The 10,668-nt window shown below is 30.2% G+C and overlaps 1 pseudogene; it reads left to right on the forward strand.

Moving 5' to 3' along the window:
* On the forward strand, nt 6,711-9,818 carry LOC109345966 (annotated as a pseudogene).

The following is a 10,668-nucleotide window of genomic DNA, read 5'->3' on the forward strand; positions in this document are numbered from 1 at the left end:
ATTATTATCAAAATTATTTCAAATATTAAGTTAAATATAATCATAGCATTTAAGTTCATAATCAATCAAATTATTATCAATATTATTACAAGACGACAAATGACAAACGTAAGATTAAATTATGGAATGAATGAATAAGAAAGTGAGAGAACAAATAGGAATCCACATTCCTATTGGTGAATGAGGGTGAAATTTGATGAATCATAACCCGAGTTTTCATTATATTTATCTATTTGTGTAATGAAGAATGAAAGATTGTGTGATGAAGAATGAAAGAATGAATCATAACATAAGTAACATAATTCATGCTGTACAACAAAATAGATGAACCACAATGTAAAACAAAAATAAAAAAACATAGAATCAATATTATGCTACTTTCGCTCAAGATTAGATAGCAAAATGACATTTTAACAATTTTTTTTAGAAAATTAAGGAGAAATGAAGAAAATACCAAAGTGCCAGAGATTATTTACTTTTTTCTTACTCTTTACGATCTCGTCACTGCTCATATCATTTTCAACATTATAATAATGATTATTTTGAATAGAAAATTCTATAAATAAATAAAGAAACAACAAAGAGATATAGAAAAACTAACCTGCAATAATGCTTCAAGGGTAAACAAACATAAGATCAAATAGAACTATCATCGATGCCCTTGTCATTAGAGACATCTCACTCCTCTAGTTATCCAACAATAATAACATATCTACAAAATAAACAAAAAAAGATTTTAATACAACATCTTCAAAGAAAAAATCAATGAATAGATCTACATGCATAAAATCATTTTAAAATAAGAAATTTTGAAATGGAAGAATGATATAAACCAAGAAGAAAGAAAAATGGTTGAAGAAAAGTAGAGTAATGAAATGAAGGAGTGAAAGAGATATGAGGTTCTCTAATTAGTAATAAAATGAGAGAAAAAAATATGGAAGAAAGAAGAAGAATAAAGAATAAAGAGATGTATCAAGAGATAATAACAAATGTTATGGTGTGGTGGGGTGTATTGGAGGTGGTAGAATTCTTTGAGTGAGAAAACTTTTGTTGTGAGTGTGACATGTGGCAATTCAAGGTGATGACACATGTATGTGATGAAGCTTTTTTTGTTATATAGGTAATAGATTTGAATTTGGGTTTGTACCTCCGATAATATGAAAAGAGAACACATCATGCATGTGCTATATTTTCATATTATCGAAGGTACATCTTTCTTCCTTTGGAATTTAAAGCATGCACTTTTCTTGCATGGACAAGTAAAAGTCTCATCCAAGGTTTTCACACATATAGTGTAACAGGTTAGTTTATGCTTATATTTATTTTCTTAACTCACTTTTTGCAACCTTTTCCTCTCCCTTACTCTAAAAAATCTTAGTAGGTCAAGATAAAGTTGATTTACACATTTCATGTATGTGCTATCTTTTCACATTATCGGAGGTATATCTTTCTTCCTTTGGAATTTAAAGCATGTACTTTTCATGCATGTGCTCTCTTTTCACATTTTTGATTTTTTTAAGGATTAAATTTGAATTTGATTTTGGGTTTATGTGTTTTTGGTTGGACTTGGTTGAGTTGAATTGACTTTTATTCTTGAAATGTGTCTTTTATGTTCTAACTTAATCAGAAGAGTGAGAAATAAAATTAAAGCATAATGTTAGTGGTATTAACTGAAAGTTGCTTAACTTTTAAGGGGAAATAATTTTTAATTGTTTTTTTTGTAAAGACCTCTAAGTAAGATTTTCATTATAAGCTATTTTTTGGGGGGAAATAAGCATGTAATCCAATTGTACAGTAAAAATAATGTTAAATAGTTATGTTGAAGTTTGAACAAAGAGTAATGGATAACTTGTGTTGATTATTTCATGGCTGAGTAAATGGAATGTCTATGTGCTTTGGTGTTTAATTAATGTTGGTGAACTTTATCTTGTATTGACTTTGGGAAAATTAGTGCATGTTAATCTGAATGGTTTTAGTTATTATATTGTTTCTTATATGATATTTACTTTAGATCCACATTTGAAGGAACATTACATTTTCTAATGTTTTAGGTTATGGGGTATCTGTTTTGATGAAGTGGATTTGACAAAATTTCTTTTGAAGCTTAATGTTTTTCTTAGGTTCTGAATATGTGGAAAATGGTAGTTCTAAAAGATTTTAATGGAGTTAATATGTGAAGCATAAAAAAATTGTTACTAATAGTGAATTTTGTCTTTCAGGTACCATAATTTTAAGCCTAGGATTCTACAATGGATCACAACTCTGATGAGGATACTGATATTAGTGAATTTGAAATAAGTGACTATAAAGACAAGTCTTATGAGAAACCAAAAAATGGAAGTCATTGTGTGAAAACCTTGGATGAGACTTTCACTTGTCCATACTACCCTAAAAAGAGAAAACGAGATTATATGTACAAGGAGCTCCTTCAACATGCTTCTAGGGTAGGTCAAATTTTATTAGCTTATTGTTAACAGACAATTCATTGAAGAAGCGGTAAACTTGAAAATACTTAACATTATATATTATTGCAATATGAATGTGAGAGCATAAGAAGCAGTAGGCCAAATATGTTTATATTGATCTCCTCTGCTTTTAATGTATCACCTAAGTGTTAGGTGCTGCTTTACCATCATGAATCATTTTTTGTACTTACTATAAGCATGTTTTTTCTAAAAAATGAGAAAAACAAATACAATATCATGGAGGAGACAACAACAGAAAAGTTCACAACATTAAAGGTATTATAGAGGTACACATTTGTATGGCATTGTTAAATGAATGAGGCTCTATTGCCATGGCATGAGAATCGAGTATGTCTTCTTCATTAAAAGCAGCATTGTCTCATGATGTTTGCTTATGATGCATTGGCTAACCTGTAACTTGTGCACACTTTGTTTGCTTTTTATTGTTGTGATCATAGTTGATAAGATTGAGATCTACCATAAGATCAGATGGGATAGATGAAAACGTAAAGCGTGTGATCATAATACGGATCGTAAGATCCTACCAAATATTGGTTTTTTTAAATATACATATACACATAATAATGAAATATTTAACTTTCCCCATTGCTATAATAAAACTTAAATTTCCAACATCAAAATATATGCATACAAAAGTGTTGGATAACAAAAATATACTAACAAGTACCAGAGCCTAATATTATATGACATACATATTATATTATATATAATATAATACGTATTTCGAAATATCATGTAGTTACACGGTGTTTTATAGGTAGAAACTTCATGTTTTGTATAGCCTACATGTATATTATAATAGTATGTATGTGGAAAGTGGAACAAAAGCATAACACAACAAAAACATACAATAACAAAAACACATAAAAAGAAGAGAGAGAACATAATAAAGACAACACAATGAGCATCATTTTTCTCCCATTACATATTGCAACATAAAATAGAGAAAGAAAATCACTTTAGAGAGAATATGGAAAACAAATATGTTGAAGATGAAGAAGATAATAAGGAAAAGTCTTAAACTTTGGATTAAAAATCAAAGGTTTATATTATTTATATATTGTTAATCATGTATATATGATGAGAAAATTTACAGATGTGGTGCACCTTTTAGAAAAATTACGGTTTTGGTGCACCTTTTAGAAAAATTACAAAACTAGTGTAACTTTATTTTTTTTCTCTCTCCTCCCCCAAAATCGCCACTGGGGAGGGAGTTTTATTAAACTCCCCCCTAAATCGTCAATGGGGGGAGTTTTATACTTTTATTTTTTTTCTCTCCCCTAAATCGGTAACCAAAGATATTTTGATTTTTTTTTAACTTGTGGGAGTTATATTATTAGTTTTAGGGTTTAATTTTTCAAACACTAATCCTATCAACACACAACATAATAAATTTTGTCAACCCTAACCCTAATAACATAACACAATAATGAAAAACATACATAATTTAAAAATAAAAAGTATAAAACTCCCCCCATTGACGATTTAGGGGGGAGTTTAATAAAACTCCCTCCCCAGTGCCGATTTTGGGGGAGGAGAGAGAAAAAAAATACATAAATCGGCAATTTTATTGCCGATTTCTATAAAGTTACATTAGTTTTGTAATTTTTATAAAAGGTACACCAAAACCGTAATTTTTCGGTCAAGGTGCACCACATATGTAAATTTTCCATATATGATGAAATGCTTTGAGAATTATTCATACTTTAGGCTAAAGAGATGTTATTATCCTATATACAATTAAATAGACACACTTACAAACATGAGGAATGAGTGACCATGAGTCAGGTTATGTTTATCCCTTACATATCCTATATATTGAGTGGCTCAAAATTTTGAACTCGAACATAGCTCTAGACCTAATGAAACTAGGTAATTGCTAATACACGATTTCCACCGATAGAAGTATGTGTAATTATTGTGATTGAATAAATATAGTTTAATACATGACTTCCAGCAGTAGAAGTCCTTGTAAATATGTTAGATATCGCGTATTAAACAAAATTTTGTGTTTACAATATGTAAATATTTGTTAATCATGTATATATGACTATATGAGGAAAAAGTTAGAGAATTAATAATACTTTCGGTTAAAGATATGTTATTATTCTATAGACAATTAAATAGACACATATAAAAATATGATGAAGAGTGATCATATGTTGGATTATGCTTGTCCCTTATTTATCCTATATATTGAGTGGATCAAAATTTTGAACTCCAACACAGCTCTAAAAATCACAAAGACTCCCTATGTATTTCTCCAAATAGATCTGATAGAAGTATAAAAGACTCTGCGAAAAACTCTGAAATGAATATATATTTTTAGAAGTATATCACAAATTTTGTATATTGTGAAATCTCAATTTTCTAGACAGCGATACTCCAAAAACAAAGAAACTCTCAACTATTAAGCAATCTGAGATGTGTCAAAACTTAGTGGTGACTCATTATTTGGATGTGAAATCTCTTTACACAGAAGATATCATGTGAATAGTGAATACTTACTTGAAATTATATATATGAGACAGATACCATAGTGAAATGAATAACTTTCTTGTTAGGAATTCGTCATTCTCACAAAGCTAGTTACCCCAAACTCCATATGATTACCTCATGTTCATAAGCATCCCACTTAATTTTCAAACTTCTACTACAAACTTAACTCGAGTCATGGGCATAGTTTGTTAGAACAACTAAAACAAACTAATAATGAAAATATAAGACTATAACTAATACACTCTAGCACACTAGTTTGTTAGACTATCTATTTATCTCTTGTCCTTTTGTGATCAATGTCTAGAGAGACTTTTATTAGTGGCTTCAAGTTCATGATATTTTCCCATATACTATTATTGACTTTGTTCAGTATCATAATGTTTTATGTAATTTGTGGAAGGGGAATCTTTGTGGAAAATGTTGTGGTTTGGTGTTATTTGGTCGATCTGGAATATGTGGAATGAAGTCATTTTCAAGAAAAAATCCCTAATTATATTCAGTTGTTGAATTTAATTCAGGTTAGATCTTGGCTTTGGCTTTCTAATATTGTTCATGTAAGCTCTATTTCTTTTACACAAAGGTACTCTGCCCCTATTTCTTGTATTAAACTATTGTGTAACTTGTAATAGGGTTGGCACCCATTGTGCCTTTTTATATCATCTTTGTTTATCTAAAAAAAATTAATTATTAGATATCACATATATAAATTTAGAGGTATCATAACAAACTTATTATGATATTTTAATTATAAAATTCTCTCATCTAATAAGCTATTATTTTGGATTGAACTTTCCTTATATATTAAAACCCAAATAATTAATGTGACTATATGTTTGTTTCAAGTATGTTACCAAATAGTTATAATCCCTTTTAAATAACTATTCACTTATAATATATTTTCTATTTAGAGAAAGAATGATTTAGAGATAAATAGGTGGGTGGCTAAAAGTTATTTCATCCGAATCTATAGTAAGAATAATTGCAGATCTATTTTTTTTTTTAAATTTATGCCAGTATCTTTATCAAACATTTAATTACTACACCACAGTAGAGATTCCCATAACAATATTCTCCAATTTTAAGATGATCCATTACTATTTAGTAATAGTCTAATATTTTCATTTTCCGTCTGATTCTTTTTACATTTGGTTAAAAATTCACGTCAAGACAACTATTTTTTTGCTTGAATGTTCTTTACTTTGGTTATATCAATTGATTTGTTGTTCATTCTTATCCTTATTTTCTCAAGAATAATAACTTATGAATAATGACCTTGCATGGTAGCATTTACACAATTAGATTCAAATCTTGTACGCCAAGCCTTGTGAGAACAAGGAAGAGGGGCAGAAGGTGCCCGAAACTCTAACTTAAAGGCTTATCTATGAGTTGTGTTTTGGAAGAGAGAAACTTTTAAGTTTTCCTTTCATTTTCTCACCCTTTAAAATCAAACTCGTAAACACATTCTTAATGGAATCTGAGCACGACGTCTTGAGGATTTCTAGAATTTGAATCCGTGACCCATAATCACCGTAGAAGTTTAAGATGGTAAAATATTGGTCAAACTCAATTTTAGTTAGTCCCAACAATTTATTTATATATATATATATATATATGATAATTTTCTATCAATCTAAATATGCTAATAGTGAGTCACTGGGTAATACAGTTGCATCAAGCCTTTTGAGAATATAAAGGAATAATTTTATTCCGAAGGCCAGAATTTAGCACTACAAACAATACTTACCTTTCCCATCTCTTCTTATTCTTCTTTCCTTTTCCTTCCATTTTGTTCTCCTTGATTATGATGAACTTCCAAAGAGTTATGTAGGCTACCACATAAAACTTGAATATATATATATATATATATGCTTTGCTTGCTATTAAGTACAAATTCTGTGTGAATATTTGGGTGCTTGTCCATGAACCAGAACAAGATTGATTACCATGGATTGATTCAACACAGTCATGGTCTAAATAGGGTTCTGAATTCTGAGATTGACAAAAATTATTCTTGTGAGTATTTTGATATGAAACAAGCTTGGAATAATCAGCCACTTGCAATGGCTGGAGTTGGAGTAGGAGGAGCAGAACAGCCACCATACATAGGCACTGCCAAATCATCGAACACCGTTATCCGCGGTTTTGAGTCACCGGCTTCTGCTTTTTATGCAGCAGAACGGTCTATGAACTTCGTAGAATATGATAGCCAAGTTGGAAGTAATAGTCACTCTTTTAGTTTTAGCCCTCAATTCTCTAAGATCAATGATTTGGAATTCCCTTTGTATAAATCTCCTAGGGAAAATATTTTCATGGATTCACCAAACCAAATACACTCCAACACTTTGCAAGCAATGGTAAAATCTCAATTGAATAGTGACCAATGTTCTACATCCCCTATTGAAAGAAATCAGGATCATTCAGTTAAGTACTTTTACAAATCCCTTATATAGATTTTGTCTTTTGATTTGTAACCCCTTTTTATGACTCAATTTGCTTATATTAGTTCATCTTTTTTTCAGGTAGTTTATGGCACTTATAACTTACCTGCTGCACAAATGAATTTATCTTCTTTGAATGAGAAATCTACAACAATTTCAACAGGAAATGGGTTAACCAGTTCTGGAAACCCTGCTTCTAATGGAACAAGTGTCGCGAGTAAAACACGTATAAGATGGACTCAGGATCTTCATGACAAGTTTGTTGAGTGTGTGAATCGCCTTGGTGGTGCTGAGAGTAAGTAACTTACTAAATTTATCAATTGAAAAAACAGCTTTTGTAGAATATGATAGAGTTGTATTGTAACTTTCTGTAGAAGCAACACCAAAAGCTATATTAAAGATGATGGACTCGGATGGATTGACAATCTTCCATGTCAAAAGTCATTTGCAAAAATATAGAATTGCAAAGTACATGCCAGACCCAGCTCAAGGTAAATTCTTTTCTCCTAGAACAATATTTTTTTCGTACATCGGAAACAGAACAGTAAAATAAAAACTAACAAGTCTATCTTTGTCAAAGCGAACAATTCTTAGAACAATTGCAGTGTCTTTTCTTTTTCATGTCATCAAGTATAGTTAGCTGTGCTTGAATTCGCTAGCATCCATGTAAAAAATGGTGACCATATGCTTTTGCTTGTCACGAGTTCATAGTTGCTTGACTATGACATCGCAAGTTCAAATCCTGGAAAAAGTCTTTTCGCTTGTAGAATAAGGTTGCATACATCTACTTTCTTCAGACCCTGCTAAGTAGGAGCCTCGTGCACTAGACCGTCTTTTATTCTTGTGAAAGGATATAAACTTGCCTTTTTCCCTTGGTCATGATTCATAAATGAATGATTCTTAGGGCAAATAAATAAACTAGCGCAAATTGTTTAGTTATCACTGTCATAGGTTTCCTTAGTTTTAACATTCAGTTTCAATGATAGGAAGTTGCAATGCAGAATAATGCATGTATATCCATTAATGTGGTAGAAAGTTTGACTTACAAAATATCACAATATTTTGGCAAGTTACAGTGAAAATTTCTCTTTAGGATAATTATTTTGCCTGTTTCTCTATTGGTTTATTCGTAATCTTCAATTCCACTATTGTCCTTATTGTTTACAATTATGTGGTTCATTACAAACACTGAATCAAAAACATTGTTTCTTGTTTCAGGGAAATCTGAGAAAAAATTCCACACTGTGAATGTGCATCATCTTGATGTCAAAACGTAATGCTACATTTTTTGTTGCTAAACACTGATATATCATATCCCTACAATTATAGTAATTCAATTAAGTTCATTTGTTATTTCATATTGACCTCAAATGTTGTTACTCTAAAATCTATTAAATTCAATGCTCTTGATTTGCAGTGGCTTGCAAATAAGAGAAACACTTCAGCTTCAATTAGATGCTCAAAGGCATCTTCATGAACAGCTAGAGGTATATCAACACTACTTTTACCAAAATACCCTTGTTTACTCGATGAAAAAATTATGTTATTCCATTAATGAAAGACAATTTTGATAATTGTGATACAACTGTTGTAAGATTTAATGATGTTTGCATGTTCCTTAGTTCATATCAAACTACTGAAATTGGTCTTATAAAAAGAACAAGTGGTAATATTAGAGGGAAAATGTTAAGTATAGTTAAGGAAACCAACCTGAGGTAGTATATTAAAGGGAGAATGTTAATGATACTTAAGAAAATCAAAATAAAAATCTTATATTAAAAAATGTTATGCGAATGAGGAACATTGATATAGCGATGTATGACCCTACTAAATCTCTAAGTATCGAAGTAAGCTAAATATCAAAGGTTCAATTATAGAGAGAACCACTTATTGGGAGGGACAACTATATACCTTAAAATAGATTATTTCCTTAACCAAGAGATTTATATTACATTCATAAAGAGTTGAAAATGTTGTATTCCAATGCAATATTTCTATGTTTATATTTGTTAGGCAATGTCTCTGGGCGTTCAGAACATCTGAACATATATTCAATACACTACTTTACAACCCTTCTAATAATATTCTTTCCTAACATTCTATCATTTAATTTACCTTTTTGGTTCAGATTCAGAGAAGATTACAGCTGAGAATTGAGGAACAAGGGAGACAACTGAAAAAAATGTTTGATCAGCAGCAGAAGACAACTAATAACCTCATGAATGCTACTCAGAATACAACCAATGATGTTATAGCAATTGGTCATAAAGATGTTGATGTTTCAACTTTTGAAGGGTCTTGAAATTTCTTTCTTTCAAGACCACTCCAAACCCATAATTTATAGCTCTTTCTATGACTGAGGACTAATTACAATTTTCAAATGTCATCATTCTTATAAGAATCAGTCAAACTACAGTTTTAGTTTTGGGAAGAAAATCATTGTTAATACATATTGAAGTGGATTTTGACCCTAAGAAAGTGTTTTTGCTTCTAAGATATGATATAGATCGATCTAATTCTAATATCATATCTAAGAACTAAAATTAATAAAAAGAAGATTGAGAACAATTAAGAAATAGTTGAGTTCCATAAACATGATATTAAATGTTCAATTCTTGTCTTTTGTAGATTTTTTATAGAGATTATATTGAATTTAGTGAAAAGTGATTTGTCATTAAATATTGGCCAATGGACCCTTCATACACACAAAAGGAACTCAATGCAATTATCAACTAACTATGTTCAACTTTTGGAAAGTATTGGGAGTACTCATCAATTCAACTTTGAAAAAAAAAATATTTGTATAATTTTTTTCTCATATATAACTTTTCTTCCAACTTAACTTTAGAAAAAGAAAAATTGGAACTCATTATAGCAAATTCTACAAAGGAATGGCTAGCTGTCTTGTATTTTCCTAAATTATTGCTTAGCTAGCCTATAGTTCATTGAAATCAATGTCATTCTTTCATCCTCCTATCATTTTAACAAAACAATAATATTCTAGAAGAAAACAACGAAAGAATCTTATTTTGGAGGCTGAAAATTTAAAACTGATCTCTTTGTAAAGACTGGAATCTTTCTGCTTTGTTTTTGGAGCCAAATTAACTTTAACAAAAGGGATATATACTCTATGCTCTATAGCCAATGGTAAACCATTTTCATAGACACCAAGTGATCGAAGGGTGAAGTTTTGAGGAAAAATCTCAAGTCTTTGTTTAATTGAGGACACTTAAAAAGTGTTATTT

The sequence above is a fragment of the Lupinus angustifolius genome, chromosome LG04, assembly GCF_001865875.1.
Source record: "Lupinus angustifolius cultivar Tanjil chromosome LG04, LupAngTanjil_v1.0, whole genome shotgun sequence".
NCBI lineage: Eukaryota > Viridiplantae > Streptophyta > Magnoliopsida > Fabales > Fabaceae > Lupinus > Lupinus angustifolius.